General features: G+C 51.5%; 2 long non-coding RNA genes across 2 annotated transcripts; both read left to right on the forward strand.

Annotated features, from left to right (window-relative positions):
* Window positions 1-3,346: 3,346 nt before the first annotated feature.
* Window positions 3,347-4,685, forward strand: LOC122697852. The gene is made up of 2 exons (XR_006342188.1): window positions 3,347-3,379; window positions 4,560-4,685. It is a non-coding gene; the product is annotated as an uncharacterized LOC122697852 (long non-coding RNA).
* Window positions 4,686-20,839: 16,154 nt separating this feature from the next.
* LOC122697853 lies at window positions 20,840-25,746 on the forward strand. Its single transcript, XR_006342189.1, has 4 exons — window positions 20,840-21,155; window positions 22,370-22,413; window positions 25,244-25,325; window positions 25,633-25,746. It is a non-coding gene; the product is annotated as an uncharacterized LOC122697853 (long non-coding RNA).
* The last annotated feature ends 453 nt before the right edge of the window (window positions 25,747-26,199 follow it).

A 26,199-nucleotide genomic window follows, 5' to 3' on the forward strand; every position in this document is an offset into this window, starting at 1 on the left:
CGCTGAAGCGCATTTGCGTTAACCACTGAAGCGCATTTGCGCAATTAGAGAAGCCGCCTCAACGGGAAACTTGCGCACCGCAACGAGAGGTGTCTCCCGCTCGCCGCACCTAGAGAAAGCCGGAAACAGCGATGAAGACCCTGTACAGCCAAAATAAGTGAATACAAATAACAGACACAACTTTTTTTTTTTTTTTTTTAAAGCATCAACTTCAGACTTAGGCGGCTGGTCCAAACTCAACCCCCGGTGGCAGGAAGTGCTTTCCAGACTCTGACTCAAGGGCAGAGTGGGTGTAAACGGAAGTACTCAAAGGGTCCAACCTGCCTCACTCCACAAAGGACTGGAGGTTTCTTTATAAAATAGAAGAACAGAAACATGATAAACAGTTGAGGGAGTCAAATGAAGGGAAAAAGTAGAGTTTCGTTAAAATAGCTGGCATCCAATAAGGATAATTTCCCCTTTTCGTTGCCAGAGTGACCTGTATGCCCCTTTCTTTTCCTGGTTGACCACATCCTGTTTTCATTTTGGGAAAAGGACCCTTGAATTTTATTCCTTGAATCCAATTCTCCTTTCTCCAAACTGCCTTGCAGAGAATGTCTTCTTACCTAGACAGTTTGGAAGGTATGAGTAGACTGATCTTTATGTGTCGTTCGGCATGTAGGGTTCTAGTTCCCTGACCAGGGTTAGAACCCATGGCCCCTAAACAGTGAGAGTGCAGAGTCTTAAGCACTGGACTGCCAGGGAAGTCCCTATCTTTTTTACAACCTGTGAACTTTGGCAAAATGGCAATTGAGTAATGTATTAATTGTGGCAATGCACAGGGTATTAATTGTCAACCGTATTTGCTGAGTATCTCTTGCTTGTAATAGAAAACAAATCTTAAGAACTATACGAGGGAGGTCACAAGAAAGTTCTGATAGAATTCCTGACTTCAAGGCACTTACAGCCTGGTTTGGAGAAAAAGATGTACATGTAAGCAGCAGGAGGATAATCATATCCTTTAGCAGTTTCCAAGGACTCTCAACATAGCAATTCACAGAAAGGAAGGTGCAGAGTAGGTTGATACAGGCATAAAAGAAAGGCATTTAATTTGATTGATAAAAAGGAGGAAAAATTGAGAAACTTTAAAAGAATTTGAGGTGTTAAAGTTAGTACAGCTTTGCATAAACAAACACTTCCAACAGCTTTATACGACACACATGCAACTGTGGGGTGGTGAGAAAGATAACTGAGTCTGTCATCAGGAGGCTTGTTATGGGGACTTCCTGGGTGGTCGAGTGGTTAGGAGCCTGTGCTCCCAATAATGCAGGGGACCCGGGTTCGATCCCCAGTTGGGGAGGATCCCACATGCTGCACAGTATGGCCAAAAGAAAAAAAGCAAGCCTGCTGGGGACTTGCCCCTTAGGACTCTGTGATCTGAACCAGTCCTCTGAGCTTCTTAGGTGTTGGTTTCTGCAAACGGAAGGGGGATTTCCAGTATCTGTCTCTATCAGCTGAACTTCAGTCAGGAAGTGGCAGCCGGTATTTGAAGCAAAAGGGCATTTAAACTGGGAATGAGTTGCTTTAAAGACCAGAGGAAAGATGAGGAGAACCAAAGTTGGGGGGCCTTGCACTGAAGCCCCCGTGTGACCACTGCCACTGCTGGGGAAGCCCCCCACCGTCGCCCTCCACCATCCAAGTCTTGCTCAAGGGCATGACCTTGGCCAAAAGTAGACAGCAATCATCTTGGCCAGGTACTACAGGAAGAGCAGTTTCTAGGTTTCCATCCCTGAGAATTCAGGAAACAGGGTAGAAAAAGGCGTGGAGAGGCGTGCAGGTGCCAAAGAAGACAGTCAACTCTGACTAGAAGCAACCATTAGTGGGTCGTGAAATTAGTTTAGAAGACTGTGGATGTGTGCGTGCTGAATCACTCTAGCTGTGTCTGACTCTGTGACCCCCATAGGCTGTAGCCCGCCAGGCTCCTCTGTCCATGGGATTTCCCAGGCAAGAATACTGGAGTGGGTTGCCATGCCCTCCTCCAGGGGATCTTCCCGACCCAGGGACTGAACTCACCTCTCATGTCTCCTGCACTGGCGGGCGGGTTCTTTACCACGAAGGCCTGGGAAGCCCTTGGAAGGTTGTGCCAGCATTAAAAAAAAAAATCAAATGGATAAAATAGAAAATAACAGTGTTTTGCATAGAGTAATATTTGAGTGTGTATGTGTGTGCATGCAGATGTATATGTGTGTGCTTTGCGTACGTGTGTGTATGCACGTATGTGTGCATGGGTGTGTGTGTGGGTGTGTGTGATACATATGCTGGGTCATGATGTATAAAGGTCCAAAAGGTTTAAAAACCACAGAAGAAAGAATAAGATGAAATGATTTATGTGCTCCGTAACTTCTAAAGTGCAAAGCAAACATTGTGCATTCATAACCCCTTTGCCTGAGCCCCACATTCGTTTTTACTCAGCCTCAGCACTCCACCGCAGGGTTAGTAAGGCCCCAGCTGTCTGCCCAGGCGGGTACCTTCGGATTCTCCCCTCACGGAAGCTCACATTCAAAAACCAGTGGGGAAAGAAAACAGAAATTAGTGTGTTAAAGAAGAAAAGAGGAAAAGCGGCCTTTGGTGTTTGATTTTTTTCAAGGCCCAACCTGGTTTTTGGATTGAATATGTGCTTCACCAGCCGTCACGGCTGCTGGTGCTCAGCTGGGGAGAAAGGACGCCGAGTGATCCGTGAGACAGTTTTTAATAGATGCAGGGAGCACCCCTTTCCCCCCGCCCCCTGCCCATCATAACTGTCTGTTTCCGCACTGAAGGGTGTCCTCACTTGGACAGCACATTCCTGGGGATCCTGGTTACCAACTTCTGGAAACTGAAATAATACTCCAGAGTCAGTTTCGTCCTTCAGCAAAAGCAGCCTTTGACATTTTAATAACTGAAAATCCATTGTCACCTCCTTCCTTGTAGACCACATTTATTTCACAGGACTCACGTATCTTTGGGAATGGGTTGAATTTCGTTGTGCTCAAGAGTATGTGAAATTTTAAACTAGGTATGAACTTAATCATTTATTTTTTTCTCGTTTAGAAATTCCTTCTTATCGCTCCTTCCCTGTACTGCCTCCTTTTTAAATTGCTTGTAAGAGGGCAGCTCACGATAGCATAACTGGTTTTTCTTGGAAGAGCGAATACATAATAAAAAGAGCACCATTCACTCCTAACAATTTACTGGTTGTTCTCTGAGGCCCCGGGGAGGTGGGTAGATGTTGTGACTTTTCTCTTTAGAGCAAAGGCTGTATGACAAGGTGATAGGATCCAGGTCAATGCCAAGTAGGAATTCAAAACCGAGACGTGTTTGCTGCATCCAGAGCGGTGTTTTCTGCTTGCCCCGAACGCAGGTGAGCGGGGAGTTTCTATCAGACTGTGCCTATCACTCCGTCCCCTGTGCTTTGCCAGGCTGGTGTTTGTCCCCAGGTGGCAGCAAGGTCAGGAAATGAGAGCCTGTTCTTGCCACCCAGGAGAGGATTAAGGGAGGTGTGGCCTGGGGAGTGGTGTGGTGGGACGGGGCTATTTGGGGAGGGTAGAGATGAGAAAGAATAACTGGGGGTGTTGGCAAAAATGAGCTCAGCACGCAGGCAGAGTCATAAGTCAGAAAACATCTCTTGAATGTGTGTGGGGGGTTGGAATATGGGCCAAGAAAAGGGGATTCTGATCAAATGAGAGTATCCCATGTCTTGCATCATTTTAGGGGTTCTCTAAGAATGGATTTAAGGCATTTGGGGACTAGAGGAACAATGATGTTAATCCCAGAGGACCCCAGGGAGCTGCCTTTTGAAATGAGAGTAAAAGGAGTCAGAAGAGGCAAGCTCCCGATTCTGACCACACTTCAGAGACCACGCTGGGTGCTCCGAAGGCGCTCCCCTCCTCCCTCCGCTCTCTCCACCTATCCCTCCCTCCTCCCTTCTTCCCTCCTTTGCTTCCTCCCTCCCTCCCTTCCTGTCTTAAAAAAGTAATTACTTCTCCCCACACTTTTATGACTATTTCCACTTTAAAGATGAATTTTTTCCCATTTATTTAGATTAGTTGGAGGCTAATTACTTTACAATATTGTAGTGGTTTTTGCCATACATTGATATGAATCAGCCATGGATTTACATGTGTTCCCCATCCTGAAACCCCCTCCCACCTCCCTCCCCACCCCATCCCTCTGGGTCATCCTAGTTCACCAGCCCTGAGCACTTGTCTCATGCATCAAACCTGGACTGGTGATCTGTTTCACAGTTGATAATATACATGTTTCCATGCTGTTCTCTCAGATCATCCCACCCTCACCTTCTCCCACAGAGTCCAAAAGTCTGTTCTATACATCTGTGTCTCTTTTCCTGTCTTTCATATATGGTTATTGTTACTATTTTTCTAAATTCCATATATATGTGTTAGTATACTGTATTGGTGTTTTTCTTTCTGGCTTACTTCGCTCTGTATAATGGGCTCCAGTTTCATCCACCTCATTAGAACTGATTCAAATGTATTCTTTTTAATAGTTGAGTAATATTCCATTGTGTATATGTACCACAGCTTTCTTATCCATTCAACTGCTGATGGACATCTAGGTTGCTTCCATATCCTGGCTATTATAAACAGTGCTGCGATGAACATTGGGGTGCACGTGTCTCCTTCAGTTAAAGATGAAATTTTAACATGCCAAAAAATCAAGTAACATGCACTCAATGAAAAAGGAAGATTCAAATTGAGTTTCTCCAGACTCCCAGACCCACATTCTTTCCAAAACATCCCACCAGCTCTCTTCCAGAAAACGGAATGGAAAATGTCTGCAGAAACCCAGTGACCATTCCAAGCCATGCTGCAGAGGGAGACTGCGCTGAAATTATCTTTGTGCATGCCGTCTGTGCCCCCAAATTTCCATCAAGTTTGCTCTCTGCCAGACTGGTGATGTGTTCTCAGCTGAGGACTTGGTAGAGTTGCAGGAGAAGTGAAAAGGAAAGGCCGTGATCTGAAGGGCACGTCCTTGGAATAGAAATTCCTTGGCCACTGAAAGCCATCCTTGTGAATGCCGGGCCGTCCTGCAGTTCAACGGTGAGATTTCAGCTTCTTTGCATTTCCTGTAGGTGAGTCCTGTGTGATTGAAGCTGGGGCTGGCCAGGACCCCCCACACAAGGAAAATGCAGGGCCCCTTGTTGAAACGTCATAAAGGAATTTCAAGACAGTGAAGGCAGGGTGTTACCAAGTGCAGAGACCTCGGAGCATGCGGGGCTGTGTGACTGCACGGAATAGCCGCCCAAGAAGCTGACCCTGGAGGGGGCCGATCCACAGCGATTTGGTCCAACCAAGATAGGCACCGAAGGCCTGCAGCTCGCTGTGTATTTTTTTTTTTCCTGCCGTGTGTTTTGTCAAGGTCAACAGTACAACAGCATCTGGCGGGCGGAAATGAGGTTCTGTAAACGAGCAAGTTGACCACAGCAGCTGTTGTAATCTCACTCACTCGTCTTTCATTCATGAGGTCCGCAGTTCACAAGGCACTCATCAACCTAACCGTAGGCAGGGGCCCTGCTAGGAGTGGACGATGTGAAATCCCAGGAAACGCGGCAGCATCCTTGGTATATTCTATGTTCTTGTCTCTCCCGCAGAGTAGCCCTTGTTGGAAACTTAGATGCTGGACACGGTCGTGAGTGGCCCAGATTCTCCAGCCCAGAAGTCTGCTCCCCGGGGAGGCTCTCCACCTTCCTTCAGGGACCCACTCTCTTAGGACATACTGGGTTCTTTGGCAGCAAGCAACAGAAGCTGATTCTGCTGCCCTGATGGAGAAAAACAGGTTATTATTGGAAAGATATGGGGAACTCACAAAATTGGAGGCAGTGGGGGATAGCCATGCCTCACAAGGGACAGAAACCCAGCAGGGTTAGGCAGTGTGGCTGGAAGGGAGTGATATCTCATCCACATGCCGCTGCAGGAGTGAATCGACTTGACTTTAAAAAAATTTTTGGTTCTTTTTTGTAAACTCAGATAGATGCAGAGATAAGTCTCAAACCCACTCTGTCTGTGACCCCTGACCCCACAGGTCTGGGCAAGGCCTCTGTCTTGCCTTATTTCATACATTTTCCTCATTTGATCCATGACTCCCACTCTCCCCTCCACAGACAACTACCCTAAATGTGCCTGGTTTACGTTCTGGATGTGTAGGTATGCACATGTATGTAAGGGCTTCCCCAGTGCCTCAGCAGTAAAGAACCTGCCTGTAGGAGATGAAGGAGACACAGGTTGGGTCCCTGGGTCGGGAAGATCCCCTGGAGGGGGAGATGGCAACCCACTCCAGTATTCTTGCCTGGAGAATCTCATGGACAGAGGAGCCTGGCAGGTTACAATCCATGGGGTTGCAAAGAGTTGGACACACTTATCGACTGAGCACACACACAGTGTACGCGTGTACAAAACACACAGTCGCTGGTATAATCGTATGTGCGTGTTTAAAATGGATGCAATTGTCTTTATATGGCAGATAGTGTTCTGATGCTTACTTTTTTGACCAGTGTGTCTCCAGGCCTCTCCGGGCCGTTCACTTAGTTCACGGTTCTAAGCTGCATGCTGTGTTTCACAGGATTGTCCCCCAAGTTTCTCAGTCCATTTCCCTAGAGACGGTCTCCCCACTTTGTCTCCAGCCCCCGAGTAAGGGGTTGACTGTGATGAGTCATCTTATGTGTCCCCTGTTGACCTGGGTGAGGCTTCTTCTGGGATCCAAGCCTCCTGGTTAGAAAGCAGCAAAGCCACGGTTGCTGAGGGGGTGGGGTGGGCTCCCTTGACGTCCCCTCCTGCACAACCGCCAGGGAAGCAGAGGTTCCCAGGGCCCAGCCTCGCCCTTTAACCTCAGAGGCATCACTGTGCTCCGAAGTCTTCTCCCCGGTTCCAGGGGATCCCAGCAAGACGCCGTCCTCAGCTTCACCTCCCTCTCTACAGCCCCTTGCTCCCCGCCCTTCCACGCTCCAAGGTCGGGCTCCTGGTGCCATGTCTGCCCCAAATAAACCTGTCCTGTCCTCCCAGCCACTGGTGGACCAGGGACAGAGACCAGCGGGGCCCGTCAGAGTCCCTTCCGCAAGGATGCTGCAGACTGGTTGGGATGGGCGGGTTGAGGGAGCGCAGTGGAGAAGAGAGGTCTTCCTTACACACCTACTCCGGAGCTCTGCTGCCTTCTGCCTCACACCCTGGGGAGCAGACACAGCTCAGCCAGTGTGCAGAGAGCCACGCAAGTGTGCAATACTCAGGTGAGAGACACACAAACCCTGTTGTGGTTCTGGCCACCTTCCATCTTTTCAGAGGCCTGGCTCCCTTTCTGCTTTGTCAAGATACCTATTTTCTTAAGGAAAACACCTACTTTGTGTTTAAGCTAGAAGGAGCTGCTTTCTTTCTCTCAAATCCAGAACATCAACACATGCACACTCTACCCCGTAAGCAATTCTTATTTTGTTGTTTAATCGCTCAGTCGTGTCCAACTCTGCAATGCCATGGACTGTAGCCCGCCAGGCTCCTCTGTCCATGGGATTCTCCAGGCTAGAATACTGGAATGGGTTGCCAATTCCTTCCCCAGGGGATCTTCCTGACCCAGGGATTAACCCAGGTCTCCTGCATTGCAGGCAGATTCTTTACCACCTGAGCCATTAGGGAAAGCCTAAGTATTCTTATGAGAAATAAATCGTGTCTTTAAGGCTGCGGCCATCTCAGCTCGGGAATGGGGATATTTCATTCTATACTGCCTTAGCCCCTTCTTCGGGAGACGTGCTGGCAAAATAAAGTGTTCGTTTCCTCTCCAGGAGTCCTTTCTTGTGGAGGCATGTTCTCGGCTCTCTTCGGACCTGAGGGACATCCCCTCTCACATCCTGAGATCATACAGGGCAGGAGGGGGGATTCCCTGGAGGGTGGGGCCGGGCGACCCTGTGGGTCCGTGGGCTGGGAGGCTGGAGACACCCCAGGGGAGAGGGTGCCAGCGTTCACAGGTCCGGGGCCAGGGTGTGCCACTTGTTCATGGCACATGGGAGCAGCTGGGGTGGACGGGACAGTGGGCTTGGCCACCAGGCCTGGTGGCTTTGGGAGCACTGGTGAAGGAGAAGAGAGCTGGGGGGTGGGGGTTGGCGTCTTTGCCACCCGCCTGGGGAGGCAGGGCATGACAGACGGGAGCGCCCGCACCCGACTGTGGCCCTGGATGCACAGATGGAGTTGTCACCATTCAGGACTTGGGGACACCCTTCTCTCCGCCTTTTCTGAAGCAAGTGACCCCTGGGGTTACCATGTGTTGCAGGCTGGTGGGGCGTGACTAGTGTCCATCACTGGCCTTTCTACGAAACCTGGGCCAGTGGGCTGTCTGATCTGGACTGCTGTAATACTCACACCGCAGATGGGGCTTAAACATCACGTGGCCACTTCTCACAGGCCTGGAGGCTGGAAGTTCAAGATCAAGGTAGCAGCTGGCCCACGGTTGGGGACCGACCCTCTTCCCGGTGTGGGCACAGCCGCTGTCTTGCTGTTTCCTCACATGGAGAGGGAGAGGGAGGGAGGAGGGCGACAGAGAGAGGGCTGGAGGGGCAGCGGGCGGGGACGCTCCCTGGAGCCCGCCTCCACGTGCCTCCCTGTTCTGCTGCCCCGTGCGGGTGGCCTCCGAGGGACGGGCACAGGCCCCCGAGGGGGTCAGGGGTGAACTGCTTTAGGACATCCATCTGGATGATGGAATGCGTTGGCGCTGATGGATACAAATCACATGGATGAGCGCCAGCAGCCTCCCTGGGCCTGTGAGCTGCCACCACCGCGGAGGGACCCCACGCAGCTGGGAGAGGAGAGGGAACCCGAGAGGCTGACAGTGACGCCTGTCCTCGGGTTTGCTGCCAAACATCGACACAGAGAAATGCTCACAAGATTGGCTTCTAGAAAGCAGCCTCTTTAAGACGCTTCTGATGAAATGAGAGTGGATGTCTGATATTTGTTCCAAAGAGGTTTAGTCAAGGCAGAGAGCTGGCTGTCGATGCTAAAGATCCAGTTCCAAGCTTTCTGCCCTTTTGTGTCTCCCAAGTGGCTCTTAGTTATAAGCTGTAAGAAAAGAATCTTGAGAAATTAAGAACATGTGAATAAGAACTTTCAAAGTAAAAGGGACACTTTGTTGCTGTTTAGTTGCTAAGTCGTGTCTGACTCTTTGCGACCCCATAGACTGTAGCCTGCTGGGTTCCTCTGTCCATGGGATTCTCCAGGCAAGAATACTGGAGTGGGTTGCCATGCCCTCCTCCAGGAGATCTTCCCAACCCAGGGGTTGAAGCCGTGTCTCCTGCACTGCAGGCAGAGTCTTTACCACTGAGGCACCGGGGAAGTGCAGAGGGGACACTTCAACAATGAGTAAAAGAACAGCTGACTTACAAACGCTGTGGACAGAGCACATTAAACTCAGATCGTCATGACCGTCTCCACGCTTGCGATTTTCTCTTCCTCCTCCCTTCCTGTCTCTCGCTCTGCCTCTCTCCTTTTTTTTCTTTCAGCTGGAAGTGGTATGTGTTAAATATATAGCCTCATATCTACATTCTTTAAAAAATATTAAAAGATTTTAACATTTTTAACTTAAAAAGTGATTTTTAAATTCTGTCCATTTTTTCCCCAGATGAGAAATCTCAACGGGTTTTGAAGTCATTTGTTAAAAGTATAAAGTGCATTAACTTCTGATTAATTTCTAATAACAGTCAGTTAACCAATAAGGAAAAATGATACTGTGCTTAACCTGCCAAATTTTAATACAATCTTTGCTTAGTAAGTAAATAGGGTTAAAAAATGACCCTGGGCAGCAAAGAAAGAGTAGTGACCATTCAGGATTAAGGAAAAGGTCAAAATTCAAACATCGGAGTACGGTTTCTATTGAATTCATATTACTCATGCATCATCACCAAATCAAAAAATTAAGTTGAACCGCCGTAGGTTGGGGACTGTCTGTATTGCCTCGTTTCCAACTGGTCTAATATTTTCCCTTCCATTTTTCAGTCTTGTCCCACTTCCTTCTAGATCTTTTTTTATTAAAATTGAGATCTATCTGGCTCTGTGTATTCCGCCGCTCCCCACACACGTCCCGCTGGGCTTCTGCGCTGTGGCCTCCCCTCTGGCTCACCTCCGCACCCCACTTTCCTCTGCTGTCTCTGCAGACTCCTTGTCTCCCTCCTCCCTCCATCATCCCCACGCTCCTCTGCGATGCAGTCAGTTCTCTCGGGAGCGTCGGCGGTGATGAGAGCATCAGAGAGGAGTGGGAGCCCCTGGTTTCCGTGTCCGTGGCTGGAGCAGAAGTAGGCCCCAAGGAGAAGTGGGCGGAGCGTCCAGGCTCTCAGGACCACTCACAGGGCAGGAACCCTGGGGGGGGGGGGCGGCTCCACCCCCCGCAGCATCTGAGTCTCACCTTCCTGAACTCAGGGCTTGCTCTCACCCTCCGCTGAGAGCTTGTGGATACCTACGGATGAGTTGGTTTGTTGGTTGGTTAGCTCAGTTGGTTAGAGAGTGCTGCCAATAGCATCAAGTTCTCGGGTTCGATCCCTGTTTGGGCCAACCTGTGGTGGTGGTGGTTTAGTTGCTAAGTCATGTCCAATTCTTGCGGTCGGGTGGTGGTTTAGTCACTAAGTCGTGTCTGATTCTTGCGATCCGGTGGACTGTAGCCTGTAGGGATGTAGCTTTTCTCACCTTCCCAGGTGGCTCAGTGGTAAAGAATCTGCCTGCCAATGCAGGAGACACAAGAGATGCGGGTTTGATCCGTGGGTCAGAAGATTCCCTGGAGAAGGAAATGGCCACCCACTCCAGCATTCTTGCCTGGAACGCCCCATGGAGAGGAGCCTGGTGGGCTACAGTTCACGGGATCGCAAAGAGTTGGACACAGCCGAGTGCACACACGTATGTACAGGTGATACCAGAGAAAACTGAAACCATTCATTGTGTGGGCGGGTTCACAGCTGTCGTGGGGCAGGCTGAAATGCTGGGCATTCAGGTCTCCCGATGGAGCGCCTGAACTTTGCACGTCTCAGGGGAGTTGCCGTCGAGTGGATTAGAAGAAATGTGAAGTCAGCCACTCACCATGCTGCCTGATTAGGGCAGAAGTCAGTGTGAGGCCGGCTGGCCTGGCTCTCAGCCTCAATTGCCAAACCATTTCCCTTTGCAGGATGCCATGGCCCCAACCCCCCAGCAGAGAGCTTCGAAGAGCAAGGCTGCAAGGCCACTGCCTTCGTGGCAGCGTTGGCCGGTGCAGACCGTGGTCCTGTTGGGGCCTTCCTGAGCCCAGTGGCTGATCGCCCTGAACTACGCTGGGCTAGCGTCCCCCGTTCGCAGCCCCTTGAATACCACTGCGTCAGCACGCATGCAGTGCTGGGCTGATGGGGGTCTGGAGGCCGTCCGGGGGCAGCTGGCTGCCTGTGTGGTACCAGGGCCACAGCCATACAGGGAGGGCTTGGACCCTTGGGGACCCTGGGAGAAGGCCGGGTGCACGGGGGTCTCGTTCGGTGGCATGTCTTTTGGGGGTTTCTACCCTGCAGCCTCCGGGGCATGCCCTGTTGGACCGCTGTGCCCGCTGCGCCCCGCGTGGGTGACCCGAGTCTCTGCAGGGCTTGCGGCTGCAGCCACTGAGCCAGGAAGGCTCTGTTTTCCCTCAACGGTTGGCTTGTCCCAGCACCTCTTCAATGTCAAATGATTTTCCTGTGAATGCCAGGGCAGCATCTTCCCGCCTGCCCTATCAGCCCTCACAAGCAGAAGCCTCGTTTCCAGGAAAGCAGTCACTCGATCCGACCTGCTGAAACCCGGCCCAGCTCCCGGCAGGGCACGCCGCCCCAGGACTCCGCAGCGCGGGGCTGTGCTTAGCTGCTGCCTCATCTTATCCCTTCCAGCTGGCCAGCCTTCCTCCTCCTCCTCCTCCTCCTCCTCCCCCATGCAGCCTCATCCTCCGGGTCCTTCTCCTCCGCGACATCCAGGCTGGTCATTTGTGGAGTGCTGGGAGGGCTTTGGGTTTAGGGCCAGGGGCTGATTCTTTTTGTTTCTGAAAATATCCCAGGCCCTGGCTGCTCTAATCTCTTCTCTGGGCAGAGGCTCCGGGAATGCCACCTGCTCACTGCCTGGCGGGGCGGGGTGGTCTGGGGAAGACCCTCTGTTGCCACGCCTCCCTCCCTGGGAGCAACGCTGCGTCTCTGCACTCCACATCCTTGGGAAAGATGACTGGGATGCTGACATGTGATGCCTAGATACCTCCTGAACCAGCAACCATCTAAGTTAGCTCAGGGGTGCCTGGGCAGGCCACGGAAAAGCGGGGCTGTGTCTTGTGATGTGAAGAGGTTCTTTTCCTAACCATATATGTCCCCCCGAGCAAACCCATAAATAATGTGGCCACCCTGGCCAGGCCGTCTTTCCATCGCAGCCCTGGGAGCCCTCTGGCCCAGCTCGCTCTTCTCCTGTTTCAGTTTCCATGTCCTCTCAGCTCTGTAACCCAAGGAGCAACTCGGGGTTTAGCAACAGCTGACAAGCCAGCAGGCGGCTCCCGGCCATGGCTCCTGGGGAAGGGGCGATGGGCACTGAGCCGCAGCTGTGCCCCGGGGCGCCCTGTCCCCGGGAATGAGGATGTGTACTGGTAGGGGGCGGGGGGAGATGGAACCTTGGGTACCAAACCCAGAGGCCACGCGGGTGAGGGATGAGCTGGGAGACAATGATGAGCGCCTCTCCTGGGAGGATCACACAGACACCCTCGCCTCACACCTTCACCCTCCGCCTTGGTTCCCCACCAGACAGGGGGACCACCGCTCCTTCAAGGGGCGTGTGTGGCTAGATGCTGCCCCCGCGGCTGAATCGGGGAGCTTGAGGGACCTTTGCAAATCCAGCCCAGCCCTGAATTTTATGGGTGAAGACACTCAAGTCCAGGGGAGAAATGACTTGTTCCAAGGCGGGGTAGAGTGGGACTTGAACCTAGAATCATTAGTCCGCACAGCAGGAAGCGCGGGGGCTGCCCGCTCCTCACACCGTGTGTTTCCCTTGCAGGGGGTGGGGGGGGGATGCACCCCGGGGAGCTGGAAGATTCAAGGCAGCGGACACCACGGACTTCATCCCCGGAGTCTGGTCCCTGCACCCCTAGCTCTGCCACTGGTCCCTCCTCCTGCACCCCAGGAGCCCTTCCAAAAGTGATGGCTTTTCCTTCTGCCTCAAAGTAAATCCCGCACCGCCGTCGCCTGGGGGAGGGACAGGTGGAGTGCCAGGTTGGGGTGCCTGGGCAGAACACCCAGAGCTGATCCCTGCCTCCAGCTGTTCTTTTATTGTCTCACGCAGGCTGTGAAGGGAGCCAAGGGGGGAGGGCCGCCCAGCACGTCCCGGGGGGAGGGCCCGCAGCAGCGGCTGGGGGCTGACCACGGAGGCCTCTGGGAGCCCTCGGCTCTGCTGATCCTGTCGCTCACGCAGGGGTGGGAATCTCTGAGCACGCCCCTGAAGGCGACAGTGCGGACAAGGCCGCTCCAGGCCAGGGGTGGTGGGGGTGGAGGGGGTTGGAGGGGCGCCTGCCCTCAGGGCTCTGGAATGCCACACATGTGTTTATCTGCTGAGCCGGGCCCGCCCGCTTGGTCCACCTCGGTGTTCTCCATGGGCTCACATGCCATCGGTCTCCGATAAACGTGAAAAAATAGCAACATCTGAGCCACCGACCTTCACATAGAGGCCTTGGAGACCACAGCCAGGGCAGATGCTCCTTCGTGGGGTCAGACAGCCAAGAGAAGCACATCCTCAGATCAGGGGCGGGGACGCCGGGGTCCAGGGTGCTGCGGAGTCTGCCCTGGACACAGCCGGGCTCGGAGGCCACGGCAAGCGGGATGGGGCCAGATGCTGTCCCGGAGATGCCAGGCGGCGTGCCCTCTGCACGCTGAGGGTGGAGCCTGGCCCACCCGCCCCAGCCCCACAGACATCGCTGGGCACCTAGCGTGTCAGACGCCACACTGAGGCCAGGCCCCCGCTGGCAACCCTTTCCTTTGCCTGCCCCCACCCCACAAAGTCCCTGCCCCACTCTTCCGCCAAGACTTCCTGGTCTGTGGTGAAGGATGGGAGGACCTGGGGTTTTCCAGACAGTCTGAGTTGTGGGTTCTGATCTCTTCCTTAAAAAAAAAAAAAAAAAGTCAACATTGCAGGCTTGCCTGCAAGGTCTGGTCGGGGCAGTGCAAGCAAAGCTTCTTCTGGAGCCAACTCTCTGCTTTCTCTTTCCTTTTTCCTAAGACTTCCTAGGTGGCGCTAGTGGTAAAGAACCCCCCTGCCAATGCAGGAGACTCAAGAGACGCAGGTTCGATTCCTGAGTCAGGAAGATCCCCTGGAAGAGGGCATGGCAACCCACTCCAGTATTCATGCCTGGAGAATCCCTTGGACAGAGGAGCCTGGGGGTCTACAGTCCAAGGGGTCGCAGAGTCCGACATGACTGAAGTGACTCAGCACGCAAACACACGCAAGACGGGGGCAGGTGAAAGTGGCAGAGGGGAGGCGACCTGTGTCTCCTGAGGGCTTGGTCTTGAAAGGCAAGGTTGGGTCACTTATTTATCTCCCCACCCATCCAACGTGTGAGGCAGCTGGGGTTGGGGGGGTTGGAGTGGCCAGGATGAGCCGTCGGCAGTGGATGGGGCCACATCCCTGGCTGGCAAGCGGAGCCCGGAGCCTCTCCGGGGTTTGCTGTTGACACACCAATGTCCTCCCAATGATGATCTTGTGAGATCTTTCCCCATTTTACAGATGAGAAAACCAAGGCTCAGAAGAGTTAAGTTCCTTCCCAAAATGGTGACTTCAAAGCTGTGGAGCTACTGTTACAGCGGCATCAGGGGTATTCTGGATGATCGGACGGCTGGAGTGACCAGCCGGCCCCATTCGCCAGGGATTCTCACAGGCTTAGCCATGCAAGTGTCCTGGGAAAGCTGTTAATCTTGGACAAATCCAGGGATGTTGGTCACCTCATTAAATGCGGGTCTGTCTCTCCTTTTCTTATTGCTTTTGATTTTCACAGCAACACACTGTTAACTTTAGCTGTTTTTGGGGGCAAAGACAGAGAACTGTCCCAGAATGGAGTGCAGGTCCCGATTCTGGGGGCTATTTGAGGATGATGGGGAGGAGCGTGCTTGGCACAGAGCTGGGAAGGCAGCGAATGCCCACTCAATGTCCACTCAGCAACGCCTGTAGTCCCCCTAACCCGACATGGGGGGCAGGAGAAGGGGAAGGGACACTGGAGTGAGAGCAAAACGGGGGACCCCGGTGGAGGGGAGGGAGCACCGGAGTGCCGAGTTCCTGCCGGCGTGGCCTGGCCACCCCAGCCACTTCCTGGAGGCTGGACGGCTCTGTGGGGCTCGCCTGGGGCACGGGGCAGGAAGTCAGGTGAGGAAGCTCTGGCCAAGCAAGGATGTGGGGCAGGGGGGTTTCAGCCCAGCCCTGTCGCTAGGCGGGGTCCCCTTAGGGGATGCGAGGACCCTCTGACAGTGGGGGGGCGGGCAGGGAGAGGCAGAGGACCTCCGGGGCGGGCGTGGAAGAGGTTTCCCGCCAGTCTGTAAGCTGTAAGCCGAGTACCCGGTCCTCCACGTGCCAGGCGTCTCTCTGCGCTTTACCACATTCAGCCCCTTCAAGCCTCCGAATCCCAGGAGGTTGGTGTCCTCCTGGTCCTCAGGATCTCCATCTTACAAACGAGAGTAAAGGCACGGAGGAGTAAAGAAACCTAAGGCCACACAGGGGAGAAGTGATGGAGCTGGGGTTCAAATGTGTCTGACCGTCGAGGAGGAGAGACTTTCCCCCTTCCTTCCTTCCCTCTTGCCTTCCTTTCTTTCTCTCCCTCCCCTCCCCTCCTCTTCGTCCTCCTCCTTTTAAAATGATGCAGCCTTTTCTTGACCCACCAGGCTAGGTGGGTTGCATCTAGGCAAAGTCTTCTTTTCCAGCCAGACCCTGCCCGCTTCCTTTTTCACTTTCTTCCCCAAAGGCTGGGAGAGGGGACTATCTCAGCGCCCCCCCCCCCCCCTTTCCTGACTCAGGCCCCGTCGGGGGAGAGACTTAGTAACTGGTGTTCCGGGCGAGTGTGAGTGTGAGATAGGTGAGCGCGGATGAAAGCCGCTACAGGAGAACATCTGGATCCTGGAGCCTGCGGACCGCCCGCCCCGCCCCGCCCCGCCCCGCCCCGCGAGTTCACGTCTGAAGCCCGGATCCCGTCTCCACGGCTCGTCTCCATCAGGAGCCGGGCGGGGGAGGGCACAAACCCTGAGGTCAGCCGCGGGCTCTGTCCCCACGCGCTGACAGGGAGGCAGCCTCCGGGCATCCTCTGCACCTGCGTCTGGTGGGAAATCGGGGGTGGCAGTCAGGAGGGAACCTGTGCTGGGCGTGGGTTTCCTGCCCTGGGCAAGCTCCGCCTCCGCCCCGGCCCTCTTGACAAAGAGGGGCCGTGAGTCAGCGCTCAGGCCCCGCCCCACCCGCGGGGCGCTCTGCCCAGCGCCGCCCCTGCCGCCACCTCCTCACCCTCATCCGTGACTCACCTGTCTCCCGCTGGTTCCCCCGTCGCCGGGTCTCCGCGGGGCTCGTCCGGGGCCGGCCCGCCTGGGAACCGCAGGACCGCACCACGTGGCTGACCGGCCTGCACATCCATGCGCCGAAATGAATGAACAAGACAGGCCCAGGACCAGCCACGCAGAGAGTCCGGCTTGCAAAGAAGCACAGCATCTGCTTCTGAGCAGTGAGGACTCTTGGTTCACGTGGCTTTCGCACTGCAAGTTCTCTTTTTGCCACAACGTTAGGGAATTGGACATAACGGCTACAGAGAAGCCGTTTCTAGGTAGAAAGCCTAGAAGTGTTTATGGGGTGCCTGAAACTGCAGCGCTGCGGCGAGTATCTGTGTGAATTGCAGACCACCACAGCAGGAGTAACTGAGGCTGAAATCAGTCTTCCTGAGTGAGTGAGTGAAAGTCGCTCAGTCGCGGCCAACTCTTTGCGACCCCATGGACTATACAGTCCATGGAATTCTCCAGGCTAGGATACTGGAGTGGGTAGCCTTTCCCTTCTCCAGGGGATCTTCCCAACCCAGGGATCTAACTCAGGTCTCCCACACTGCAGGCAGATTTTTTACCAGTTGAGTCACAAGGAAAGCCCAGTCGTTCTAGCTCTGTAGAAAAATTTATCGAATAAATGAATACAAATTCTGTTTTTAGGTCTGATGTTTGAGCAAGTGTTGACTGAGAATTCTCTGTAATCTGAACATCAATACTGATGCAAAAATGTGATTATTCCAATCTAATCTGGCTTGAAAGGGAGCAGTTTGAAATCAGGACTAGATCATGAGACCAAGATGAAAGAATCAGTGACTACAGTACAATTCTTTGCAATACTTGGCTAAAGGCAGGTTGCACAGGTTTTATACCGTGCAACTTCCAGAAGGCACTCTTCCTAGCAACCACAATACGCAGAGTGTTTTGCAAAGCAATGGCCCTGGGTAACACTTTCCCAATCCTTTCGTGAGGGGTATATGGGGAATTACCTGTTGGTCCAGTGGTTAAGATTCAGTGCTTCCAGTGCAAGGGATGCAGACTCGATCCCTGGGCGGTGGAACAAAGATCCCACAGGAAGTGCCATGTAGCCAAGAAAATAAATAAAAAAATTAAAAGCTGCTACCAGAACAAAACAGTGCATCTTATTTGGAGTGCATCTTTGTGTCTATTTAGGCTTTCCTTAACTGTTTAGCAAATTCCATATATAATTCATTCATATGGATTCAGTCAATTTAATTACAGATTTATAGGAAGTTGAAAAGCAGTATACAAGAAGGTCCCAGTGTACACTTTATACACTTTATTGAGTTTTGCTCAATGATAAAACTAGACATAATATCTAATATGAAAACCAGAAAATTGCCATTATTTCAATCCACTGAGCTTATTCAGATTTCAGCAGCTTTACATGCAGTTGTGTGTGTGTGGGGGGACACTTCAATACAGTTTCATCATAATAAACTGGTGGTCCATTCTGGTAACCACCTCCACAATGAACATACAGAAAATTATTCCACTTCTGAGGATACCTCCCACCTATTACACCCTCCTCCATCCCTAACCTCTGGTGACCACTAAGTGGTCCTCTGGCTCTATAATTTCATTTCAAGATTGTTATACAAATGGGGATTTAATCTTTTAAAAAATTGCCAATCTTTTTTTTTTTTTTTTGGCCAATCATTTTTAACTAATTCTTTTGCTAGAAAGTTCTGACTTAAAGATTTCTATGTAAGTATTCCTCGGGAGAAGTGTTTGAACTAGGGAGACCCAGCTATTAGGGATCAAGAATATGGTGCCTAAAGGGGCCAGTGAAACCAGGAGAGCACTTATTAAGCACTTGCCGTGTGCCAGGCCCTGTGTTCAGGCTTCATGTGCGCTGCCGCTAGAATGGGGCCTCGAGAGGCCGACTTCTCCTCGGGGGTCGTCCCCACTCTCCCCCAACACACAGTTTTTACAGCTTCTGCACACTGCTTCTCACTGGGTCACCGTCACTCCAATAGCAGGGTATCTCTCACTGCTCAGGGAGCAGGCTCTCGGGCCTGCTTGTGGCTCTTGCATTGCTCTCACTGCTGAGACCAAATGGCACCTGGGAGCTGGGCACAGGTGGCCTTCATCACCGGCGTCGCTTCCTGGAGCCGTTTGGCTGCATCAGGGTCTCTCCTCTGAAGATCTGCAGAGAAGCCCTCGCAGCCGCTGTTACCCTTGGCACTTCCAGGAACTAGAGGTTAATGGAGAGGAGCTCGTTTTCCCAAATCCCCAGCTGTGTATGCGTTTAGGAAATTCCCTTCTTAGGTTATTAAGGCTCAGTGGCCTGGTGAGCCCAGGTCTCCAGGGACGTAACGTAGTTGGCCCAGGATCTGGGAGCTTTGGGCTGAACTGGCACAAACCGGTGAACGGGATGTGAATTACAGGCCCCTCCGGGCTCTCAGGTCCAGAGGGCTCCGAACACGGGAGGGAACGTGACGGGTCTGACCAATTAGGCGCCGTGTTACCTGAAGTAAAGGCGCCTGCTGAATAGCCCTTTGGAGCCCATGTCGCACTCTGGTTTTGTGAAATCTCTACCTATTTGTCAGTGGAGCTATGCTTGACGGAGAGCAGATACAATTTCAGTGTATTCTTCAGCCTTGTTTGAACACCAGTGAATATACTCCAGCCAGTCTCCAGGCAGAGTCTTCTGGGATGGTATTCCAATGGTATAGAGATTGAATATTTACAGCCGTTTTGAAGTTGGGACACTTGTTGTTGTTTGGTTAGCATGGTGGCCAAGAAGGTCATGTTGCCTAACATTTATACTTTATTTATTTAGGCGACTAATAATTGATCGTGTTGGTGGGATTTTGTTGGACTAAAAAAACTGGAGGCCCCTTGAACATTGCAACAGGAGATAGCTTGCGTTTAACCATTGTTTCTAAGCTAGAATCTGAGGCCATAGAGCCAGAAGTCAAAAAGCCTGATATTTGGTTCTCACCTAAGGAGAGAAACAGTCACGGTGTCATTGTCAGCAGGCACACTGACATCCATGCAATTACATTCACCCAAGTGGTAGACAGCTTTGATGACTTTAGACATTTCGCAGATGGTGATTGCAGCCGTGACATTAAAAGACACTTTCTGCTTAGAAGGAAAGCTATGACAAACCTAGACAGCACATTAAAAAGCAGAGACATCACTTTGCTGACAAAGGTCCGTATAGTCAAAGCTATGGTTTTTCCAGTAGTCATGTATGGATGTGAGAGTTGGACCCTAAAGAAGGCTGATGCTTTTGAACTGTGGTGTTGGAGAAGACTCTTGAGAATCCCTTGGACTGCAAGGAGATCAAACCAGTCCATCCTAAAGGAAATCAGTTCTGAATATCATTGAAAGGGCTGATGAAGCTGAAGCTCCAATACTTTGGCCACCTGATGTGAAGAGCCGACTCATTGGAAAAGACTCTGAGGCTGGGAGGGATTGAGGGCAGGAGGAGAAGGGGATGACAGAGGATGAGATGGTTAAACAGTATCACTGACTCAGTGGACATGAACTTGAGCAAAATCCAGGAGATGGTGGAGAACAGAGGAGACTGGTGTGCTCTAGTCCATGGAGTCAGAAAGAGTTGGACACGACTTAGTGACTGAACGGCAACAACATTAAACTTTTGTTCTTCAACACTTGGCCTTGGAAACCCCCTCATTCTCAGTCCCCTTTCTCATTATGGTTAAAATAGTGTAGTAGTGACTTGTGAGTCCCTCAAGGACAAAAACAAACAGATTCCCTTTTAGCAGATTACAAGTCAAAACAAATAACACTAAAGCAAAGTCCAAAGTAAGTTGATCCTAAAAGGAACACAGAAAAATTTTTGTTTACAAATAAGAACACCATGATGCCCTGGAGATAGAATTTCTCCATAAAGAGAAGTCCTTAAATTTATCACATGGACTCACTGCCCACCCTTGTTCCTTTGTAGTGGGCATCCTTCTGTGATTAGCACATGAAAGCCCCCCTTTCTGTCATCTACAATCCTAACATCCAGAAAGTGGTGAAAACCCACAAAGTTTTGTATATCTGAGGCCATTGGCAGCAATATCTGACCTGAGCTGACTTAAAACTATTTACAGGACTTATTTATCTCATTTACTGTGAGCTTTCACATTTCATTGCAAAAATATTGACATTTGGGCACGGACATCAACTTGGGCAAACTCTGGGAGGTGGTGAGGGACAGGGAGGCCTGGCGTGCTGCAGTCCATGGGGTCACAAAGAGTCACATGACTTGGCTACTGGACAACCGCCACGGGGCAGTACCCAGGTTTCCTGCAAGTGGTGTTACATAAGTTACGGCAGATGCACTGCCTTGTCTTTTAAAAAATCTGAAAACCTCTGAATTCTTAATCCAGCCACTGCCAGGGTTCTGGATAAGAGATTGTGAACCTAAAACACAGAGTTGTTATTTCTGATAGACGAGGGGACCCAACCAGATGGCTCAGCTCGTCAAGCCTTTAGTCCCATCCCTGACAAAGTCTAAGGCGACATAATCCCACGTTAAACCCCGGACTCCAATGCTTCCTCTGTCCTGCCCTGTGTCCAAGCAGTGAGGCCTTCAGGCTGGCTGGGCAGAGAGATGACCACAGCACTGACCCTCCTGCAGCTTCTCCATGTGGATAAGGTAAGGAGGGTGGTCAGCACCAGACCCATCACTGCCCAGGCATCCATCGGGTGTGTGAGACCTTATGGTAAATCCAGTGACTCATCCCCTCGTTAATTCGTCAACCTTTCATTCACTCACTTACCACTTACCAAGTACCTTTTGTGACCTCATGATGTCTCACAGAGAGCCACGCACAAAATGAGAGGGACAGGGTGGAGACTGGACTCAATCAGGATTTCCCAGACAATGTTCTATAGAATCCAAGAGATGTTGATTTAAGAGGAAACAGATTTCCATGATTAAGTCTTGAAAATGATGCATGAAATAGGGTTAAAACAGGTTTCTTCACTGCCACTCTTTTCTGGGTCTTTGATAATGTAATACACATGGCTGACATCCAAAAGGGGGCATTAGTGTTGCCCAAGGAAGGCTTGCCCAAGGCCTCTGGGTCTCTCCCAGCTCAGAGTGGTTTCGTATTCTATGGAGGCTGTAGGAATGAATTACACAGAAGTTGGCAGAGTGAGATGACTCTATAACGCAATGGGAGACATTGTCCCTGTGTTGTCAAGGGCTGGAGGCAATCGTTGCCTCTTTCAGCTTCTCTGAGACAATGTGCCGGAGAAGGTGGCCACCTGGGCTGTGGGAGTCAAGAGGACGCTTTGCTGAGCTCATCTAACCTGGAAAGGCAATAGCCACTTGTGAGCAATTTCCAACCGCATCTCTGAAGTTCGTCTCTTCCGTAGACAGCTTGCCTTCCTGGGCACTGTGCCAGGTACACAGAGAACACTGCTGCCCTCTGACCTCTTATAGCGTTTTGAGAACTAAGATTTCTCCCGAGCCAAGAATATGTGGAGTATAAGAGGAGTCCTGCTTTCATGACTGTTTCCCCCAGTCCCACCAGATTCCTCATGATAACCTCATTATACTATCCTTGGGTTCAACCAAGGTAGTGAAAGTGAAAGTCGCTCAGTCGTGTCTGATTGATTCTTTGTGACCCCATGGACCATACAGTCTATGGAATTCTCCAGGCCAGAATACTGGAGTGGGCAGCCTTTCCCTTCTCCAGGGGATCTTCCCAACCCAGGGATCAAACTCAGGTCTCCTGCATTGCAAGCAGATTCTTTACCAGCTGAGCCACAAGGGAATCCCAAGAATACTGGAGTGGGTAGCCTAACCCTTCTCCAGCGGATCTTCCTGACCCAGGAATCAAACCAGGGTCTCCTGCATTGCAGGCGGATTCTTTACCAACTGAGCTCTCAGGGAAGCGCCAACCAAGGTATGTCTATCTATTATCCATGTACCTACCCATCTATGTATCTATCATCTATCTATATCTATCATCTATCTATCATCTATGTACCTAATCTGTGTGGAGAGGGGGCAGTAGGTCCCTTCCCTGCAGCTGTGAGATCAGCTGGCAGTGAGGACAGAGGTGAGAGGGGTCAGAGGGGAGGGTGTGGGGGGATGACACCCTGAGCTGGGCAGTGGGTGTGGGCGGCCTGACCCCAGGTCCTCCCCTGCCAGAAATCCTGGCACACCTCAACTGGGAAGAAGGCTCATCTACTGGCTAAGGGCCTGGACCCACCGACAGAGCCTGAAATGCCAGGCGGGCAGGCACTCTGTCCCTCCTGCCCCCGTGGCTCCTCCCGCCCCTGGGTCCTGCAGGCTCGCCCTGCTCTCAGCGCCTCTCCCACCTCCCCTGACTTCACTGGGGCACATGGGATGATGCCTGTCTCTCCCACCATCAGAGAGAGACTCGGACTTCTCAGAAGCTGCTACCTTGTCAGGGTTGTGTGTGTGTGTGTGAAATAGCTTTATTGAGGTAATTTACACATCACACTATTCACCCATTTACAGCTCACAAATCAATGATTTCTAGTATATTTACAGAGCTATGCAATCACTGCTATAATCAGTTTTAGGATATTTTTATTACTATGAAGAGAAACCCCTTTAACTCCTCTTTAGCTTCCACCCTCCTGTCCTGACGTCCCACTCCCCACCAGCCATAAGCAGCAACCGCTACTCTGCTTTCTGTTTTTATTTACCAAGTGTGCGTGTGTGCTGAATCGCTTTGCTTCAGTTGTGTCCGACTCTTTGCGACCCCACGGACTGTAGCCCACCAGGCTCCTCTGTCTATGGGATTCCCCAGAAAAGAATACTGGAATGCATTGCCATTCCCTCCTCCAGAGGATCTTCCCGACCCAGGGATCAAACCCATGTCTCTTACATCTCCTGCTCCGGCAGGAGGGCTCTTTACTACTAGCGCCACCTGGGGAGCCCCATTTACCAAGTACACAGGGGAAATAAATGAAAACCCTCTCTCTTGCAGTGGAAACTAGACTCACTGACTGTCAGTTGCATAGGAATTGTGCCCCCAAAATCAGCTCAGTAAGACGGAGGTGGGAGAGGCTCCATGTGTGAGCATTGGGAGGTCAGAGGTCACAGAAGGCTAAGGCTTGTGGTTCCTCCTTCTGCTTCCTGTGCCAGGGGACTCAGGGGACATTTCTTGCCCCAAACTTTCTGCCTCATGACTAAGTAAAGTGCTGATGCCAAGAAGCCAATTACAGAGCAGACACAACGACCTCCAGGCAGAGCTGGAGCTTACATTGTGAGATGTCAAAGCTGCAGGAAGCTTGCTCACTTAGGGACCATTTAGCCCCATTCTGTGGATGTGGGAACTGAGGCTCGGAGTGCATCAAGACAGGACTGGAATCCAGACACCTGTGAATCCTGGACTCCATTCTCTTGGCAGAACAAAAAGCATTTTGTCCAAGTGTATGGTGAGTCAGACCAGGTTAGAAGGGTTGAAGAGGAAATCTGTAGAAGATGCCGCTTAACCAAGGAGAAAAGGCACTGCTGTCTCATGATTAGAAAATGAAGCATCTTCTGGAAGCCTCTCCTCTTGAGCTACGTTAGCAACGGAGGGCATTGTGGGGCACATCAGGAGGCTTTCAGGAGGGGTCATGTTCAGTTGTGGCTCAGGTGGTAAAGAGCCTGCCTGCCGAGGTAGGAGATGCGGGTTCGATCCCTGGGTCAGGAAGATCCCCTGGAGAAGGAAACAGCAGCCCACTCCAGTATTCTTGCCTAGGAAATCCCAGGGACAGAGAAGCCTGGTGGGCTAGAGTCCACGGGGTCACAAAGAGTCGGACACGACTCAGCAACAGAAGAGCCGTGGCAGCATGTTCAACTGGGTTTGCATTTTAGAGAGGAGACATCACGGCGATCGGCTGTCCCACGTAGGGGAGGTACCCGGCAGGGCAGGAGGGGATCCACTTGGGATGACCGATGACGGTGGCCTGGGATAGAGGCAGTGGAATTTGTGTGCAGGAGTTTCAGAGTTTTTCTAAATTTAGTTTGGATGCTTTTAGTCATGGAAAGGTCTTTCAATTTTCCTTGGACACTCAGATGAGCTTACAAAACAACATTTTCAGTGTAAAAGCATCAGACACATGTGGGTCATTTCACTTCCTCCCCGGCCCCACTCCAAAGAAGTGGGTTTGCAACTTTTAGAAAACTGGTACTTTGCAGCAATACACAGATAAGTATTCATGAAGGGTCATTTGTTGGTGCTTTGACTTTCAAAATCTGTTCTAAAAAAATTAAGAATAGGAAATGGTCTTGGGCTCAACTTTCTTGTGAAATGAAGCAGAGTGTGTGTTGAGTGACTCTTTGCCCCCAGAAAAAAATCCTTGTTGGGAGGACAGGATGAAAATAAAAGTCAATGAGGCCTAATTCCTACCCTGTGCAACTTATAATGAAGTTGGATAATGAAATAACACACATGGGACTATTAATTATGTAATTAAGTGTGAGGGATACTGTTACTGGCTTGAAATAAAGTGATATTTTATGGCCAGCAGGGAGCTGAGTAGCTCGGAGTTGCCTGGAGGAGGTAGGCTTGGAGTCGCTCAGAATGACTGTGTGTTCGTGTGTGCTAAGTTGCTTCAGCCGTGTCTGACTCTTTGTGACCCCATGGACTGTAGCCCGCCAGGCTCTTCTGTCCCTGGGATTCTCCAGGCAAAAATACTGGAGTGAGTTGCCATACTCTCCTCCAGGGGATCTTCCTGACCCAGGGATTGAACCTGTGTTTCTTACATCTCCAGAGAAGACTGGGCAGGCAAGCCCTGCAGGGGGGGAGCACACAGGACTGGACGTGAAGGGATCATCCTGAGTGCTCTGGACCAGGTCAGTGTTCCCTCCAGACAGAGCCGCAGGGCACAAAGATCGAGAAGAGGAGATTGCAAGCTCGAAGGAGCCCAGGAACCTTTTCTTAAGCAAAGAGTTTACTGTTTTGAGTGATGATTCCATGTCCTTTTGAAGTGCTTGGTGTTTAACTCTCCTGAGCTCAGAGTTTGGACAGGAAATGCAGCCCTGGTCTTGGCAGAGAGAGGGAGGCTTGTGGGGGGTCCCTCTGCCCCCCAAGGAGGAAGAGCCCCCTTTCCCATCCTGATGCATGTCCAGAGCCACTGAAAAGAGACACGTCCTTTCCCAGGAGCTCTGCTGAGTCCAGACAGGCTGAGGGACTTGGAGGAAGGGATTCATCTCCACCTTTGCCAGCCCTCTCCACTCCGGGGCTTCCTTGTAGAGCTGATGGATGGCGTGAGACATAGTTACTGCCTCTATTGGGTTGCCTGTCTCTTCCTACGTATATGAATTCTTGGCAAGCTCAAAACCATCTTTTTAACCCATTTTGATTGGCCCGTGGTCGATCAAAGGTGTCACCTGGGGCCCTGGGAAGAGCCGTGTGGTGGCAGAAACCTGGAACATCTACCTGGAGCCTGCGACCCCAGAAGTGAAGGGTGTCCTTGGCTTTCATCTCGAAGCCTTTTCAACGCTCTCACGGTGAAGGCTGCAGCCAAGGAGACATGCCCTTCCCAGGATCTAGAAGTTGTCTGAATCTGAGAACATCTTTGATACATGATAAAACTGCCTTCCATGTGTCTCCTTTGAAAGAAATCAAAATAAGCCCAAATCTGTAGACTGGACTTGCCCATTGAATGTGTGTTTCTTAGTCAGGATGCTAATCAATAGACAGGATGCACTAGGTTATCCTACAGTA

Source organism: Cervus elaphus, chromosome 7 (assembly GCF_910594005.1).
Source record: "Cervus elaphus chromosome 7, mCerEla1.1, whole genome shotgun sequence".
Lineage (NCBI taxonomy): Eukaryota > Metazoa > Chordata > Mammalia > Artiodactyla > Cervidae > Cervus > Cervus elaphus.